Raw genomic sequence first — 5,263 nt, forward strand, 5'->3', positions numbered from 1 at the left:
ATTGGATGCAGAAAATGTTGTGCACAGTGCCCTGGAGCCAATACAAGGCACGTACTGCACATCCCTGAAAAGCACAACAGGACAGGTTCCAGCTGCAGCACGCCAGCCTATCAACCACACATGATCCAGATTAAGGGTAACTAGCATAAACTAAAGCCTCTGAACAAGGTGTCCAGCAAAATGAGATTTTTAATGGGTCAGTCCCTCCCTGCAGGCACTGCAGCAGCAGCTGAGCTGTTTGCTTAACTTGACATGGAGCCACAGCCCTGGGCAGGAAAGAACTGATTCCCTTTAATTGTTGCAGCCATTAACCTAAAGCCAGTCCTCTGTAATTCTCTGTATCTCTTTGGCCCAAGAGTGTTTCCAAATCCTTAGGAACAAGTCAGCAGTTGTAGCCTGGTGAAACTGGAGGCATCAAGCAGATAAGTGACTCACTGAAGGTCAGAGCGTGACCCATTTCAGAGCTAAGAATGGAAAATCCTTTGCCTCTCAGCCTTGTATCCCAATTGCATTCCTAATGGTCTCTGATCTTGGGGAAGGCAGTGCAGAGGAAGTTCCAACCCACAGAGAAGAATTTCTTTGAATTAAACTGCTATTGAAATAGCCCAGAACACGACCTGTGAATTCTGTTTCCTGCTATCTTCCCTTTTAATTCTTAAATTTTTTTCTTCTCTAGCCTTTCATTCACAAAACTCTTTTATTCTTCCTTTCTTCTTTTGTATTCCTAAACTCCTCATTTTGCAGTATTTCTCTTTATTTGCAGAGAGCAGACTGGAGAAAACCAAGAGGTACATCCCTAATGGGAAGAGAGCCCTTAAAATCACCTGCCAGTTAATCCCTTTGCTGCTGGTGGCTGCCACTTTCCCATCCTGCCAGCAGCTGGGAACACAAGGGTGGATGGCTGTGGACATATGCAACGTGAGCTCGGGGTTTTGCTCTGTGAAGTGATGACAGAGTGAGAAGGAAAACACAGGATGCAACTGGAGAGTGGAAGATGTTTCCTCTGCACCGCTCTGGGAGCCCAGCAAAGCCCCAGTTCTCAGCAGTGCAAGCCTGGTGCAGGTGCAAAGAAGCAATCAAGGAACCAAAAACACAATGAGACAGCCTTTTCCTGCCACTTCTTGACCTCATCCTTTCTCAAACCAAACACTGCTGTTCTTTCAGTGGGGGAAAAAAAAAATCCCCTGTTGCTTTTGACCAAACAAGAAAAGAAGAAAAACAAATCCCAGTGCAGCTCCTGCGGTCTGTGGGTGACTGTGTGAGCAGGGCTGAGCAGGGCTGTGCCTCAGCTCCACGCTGTCAAGCCTTGCAGCTGTGGGCAGGGAGCAGCAGCAGCACAATGGCCTCAGAAATGCCTTGCCAGGGTCAGGCAGATCAAGCCAAACACGTGTAATTTCCCCATTTTTACTTGGAAGGCACCACATGAGATCCTGGAGGTGAATCTATAACATCTAATAACTCCCAGAAGGGAGAATCACAGAGTCATTTTTGTTGGAAAAGACCTCCAAGGTCAGTGAGTCCCAGCTTTGATCCAATAAGATCAGAAGATGAGAGGGAACCCAGGCTGCCTCCAAAGCCCTGCCCACATGTTGGTCCTTCCCCAGCTAATTAACTCCATCCTGATGGAATTCCTCCTGCCATTGCACTCCACTCCCAGTAAAACACACATCTCTAGAAGGGCCAAGAAAGGATCCTACAGAAAGACCTTGCTTGTGGCATCACAATCTCCACAGTGTGGGAACAGGCCAGTCCAAAGCAAATACCAGCTAAAAAAACCCCAACAAAAATAAAGAAAAGATCAAACTGAGAGCTGAGAACGAGGCAGCCAATTGCTGTGTGTTCCTGCACTAAGTGGCATCCCTGCAAGGAGCAAGTTGGAATATTTTAGCAAAAATATTCCAGCAAAGAATCCATTTCTGGCAACGGAGCTGTATTGGAAATTTCCTTCCAATCGACATGGCCAAAAAAAAACCAGCTAACACTTACAGCAGCAGCCTAATGTATACTGAAAGCTTATTCCTGAATATTGGAGGAAAAAACAAAGACAGAGAGAAAAAATAACACAAACCCACTCCACCCCCAAAAAACTTGTCCCTCATTGTCTTTTTAGACTAAAATTATAACAGCTAAATTTTCACTGGTGTTTTAATTCCAAAAGCAAACTTTGCAAGCAGGCAGTTTTCTTATTGAAAATAAAGTGAAAAGCACAGATCCCAAACCTGCAGACTTTCCAAAAGCCAGGAACTGTGCCCAAGCACACTGACCTTTTGCTAAGCTCTAAAAAATGTAATAAATGCAAAGTACATCAGCATCTGGAACCTGCCCTGACATCTTGAATTCACATTCTCACTTGCTGATGAAAGATGCTTTGCTTCTTTTAAACAGGTTTGCTCCCAAAACTCTTGCTGTAGCCTGGAGCCATGGCTGTGCTGAGGGCCTGGTCCCAACCTGACCCAATTTTGGTACATGAAAGGCCCTCAGCACACAGCAGCTTCATCCTGCTGCTCTGCCTCTACCTGGTGCTGTGGTGGAAGACAAACACAGTTTGTCTTGGTCTTACAAAGAGCTTTTGTTTTCAGGCTGCTCCCAGAACCCTCACTTTCCCCAGGAAAATCTGTGTGTATGATGCAAAATCAATCCAAGAATTGCTTCTGTCTGGGAGTACCTGTGGAATAACACCACGAATTTCACTGCCCACCATAGGCTGTACTCACTGGGAGTATCTGTGGAATAACACCACAGATTTTACTGCCACCATAGGCTGTACTCACTCTCCTGTTGCACCTGGCAGGGCTTCAAAGGAAACCTGGTGCTGTTTTGAGAATCCAAGAAATCCAGGAAGCTCAGATTTGAGGCATCTAAAGAAGAAGAGGGAAACCCAACATGATTGCATCATTTTGGGATTGACTCCCAGCCCCACTAACCAGGTGCTGGATCCATGCAGGGCAGACTGGAGGGTGCAGCCGTGCCTGGGTTCACTCTCTGGCTGCTCAGGGCAGCTGGAACAGGGACAAAGCAAAGAGGATCAGGGATGGACAGAGAGAAGGACACTCACAGCCACCAGCAGAGCTTGACTGCCCCACACCCACAGCACCCTGGCGGCTGCACAGCACAAACCATCCCAGGACACAACAGGGTTTGCTCAGGAGAGCTTACAAAAACTGGATTAGTCAAGAGAAATGTCCTAGAATCCACAACCCATTGCAATGGAGTAATTGTGACCACAGAAATGATCCTCTGCTGATAGAAAACTGAAAGCCATCCCTTGCATGCATTGCACCCCATCAGAAATGTGTTCCTATAAACATTTCACAGGTGTTCACCTGCCCAGAGCTGTGGATTAGTTCTGACACCTGACTTAACATTCACAATACTTAAAATACAAGGCAAGATAATCAAGAAACACAAATCTAGGTCATCCTGACCTGAAGCAAGAACCTTTATTCAGAAGACCTGCATGCCCAGACTACTACTGGGTAGTTGTGTCGTGCCAAGGTGGGTTCCCCACTGTGCACAGCAACACCCAGCACTTGAGAAATGCTTATATACACTCAGTTCACTGATTTATCATTAGCTAAAGGTCACCAAAGGCTTTGTAAAAAGCTTTATCCTCTCAGCATGATCATTCTAGGTGACAAATACTTCTGATTTACCCAAGACACAAAATATACAGAGTCAGAAATCAATAAAGCACGCAAAGGTTGAGGGAAAGAAAAACTGGAGACAGACAAAAGTGCCCAATAACATGTGAAAGGTCACTGGCACCATCTCTCCAGCACTTCCACCCCCCATGGACATTGCCCTGCTTGCAGAGAGTGACAGCTGGTAGAGCTGCAAGCCTTCCTCCCCAGCACAGGTGAACTCTAGGCCACCACTCTTCTTAGTTTGCTCTAAATAACTGTTTGGTCCAAGTCCACAAAGCCCAGCACCATTCACAAAGACACAGAATTTCAGATAATCTGTCCCCACATCCTCTATCAGAACCCCTTGGAGTTTGCCTGCTGCACTATGATAAGCTTTCACTACCTGATTTTTCCATTATTTCTTTCCTCCTCTATTTCAGCCCCTGCTGTCCCCTGGAGGAGCAGACAGGACAGGTCTCCATGTAGCAGATGGCACCCGGTTTCTCAGCAGCCCCTCTCACTCATCTCAGCATTTACCCACTCCACAGAACCCCCATTCTGTTTAGAGATGCCCTTCACTCCCCCCACCCTTTTTATCCTTCAGAAACGCATCCCCAGCCCAGCTCCACTCCCTGCTGGCCACTCTTTTGGCCACCACTGGCCTTTTAACACATCTTCTTGGCTCTTCTCTGTCCCCTGCACTCCTCCCATGTTTTCCACAGAGACCTGTGTAGTGTCCAAACAAAACAAGAGTCAATCCCAATGGCATTTTGTTCCATCCATTTTGAATTCCTACAATGACAGAGAAATAAACACTGAAACTGCAGCTTCTCTGCCACAAAATGTGCCTTTGCCAAAGCTGTGTGTGATCCATCTGCCCGGGGGATAAAACATGGAATTCATGAAGGCGCTGCTTAGTGGGTCAGGAAAATTCTCCCTCATTTGTTGAACACATGGTCTGGGCAAGACTGGGAGTATTTTGATGCTGGCACAGTCTGAGGATGAGAATCTGAGACAAAATTACAAAGCCCCTCATCAGGTGAAAAGTGCCAGCCCTGCTAATGGCACCCCAGCTGGCTGAGCACACTGTGCTCAAGAATGCCCAGCATTTCCCCAGATGAAGAAGGACATTTTGTTCAGATTGATGGTACTCTCTGTGCCTCCTCTTCCTCTGGAAGGCAGCCAGGGGCAGAGCAGGATGGTGAGCTGGGACCTCTGCATTTCTGTGGCAGAGTTTTGCTCACAGACCCATATGAGCCCTTGAGCTGTCCAAAGCATATGTACTCCTTGAATCAACACAGTTCTCATGCCAACAGCTTCCAGATCAATCCCATGGTAGAACATGCCTGGATTGAGGCAGTTGCAGTTGGCTTTCACTGCCAGCACTCTATCCCAACACCCACCCAGGTCACTGCTCCTCCTGGAGAGCCCCAGACCTCCTGTGGACACAGGAGCTCCCCAGAACACAGGAGTCTGTCACTCCCCCTTTATGGAGGACAAACAGAAGGAACTCACCAAAGGGCTCTCATAGCTACAATTAGCATCACTGATAATTAAATGCATGCTCCTTGGCTCTGTCTTGTGGTTTGAGGAGGAAAACATGGTCCATTGCTTGAGACTCTGGGTTCACATCATTCCCT

The sequence above is a fragment of the Geospiza fortis genome, unplaced genomic scaffold (genome assembly GCF_000277835.1).
Source record: "Geospiza fortis unplaced genomic scaffold, GeoFor_1.0 scaffold237, whole genome shotgun sequence".
NCBI classification, from domain to species: Eukaryota; Metazoa; Chordata; class Aves; order Passeriformes; family Thraupidae; genus Geospiza; species Geospiza fortis.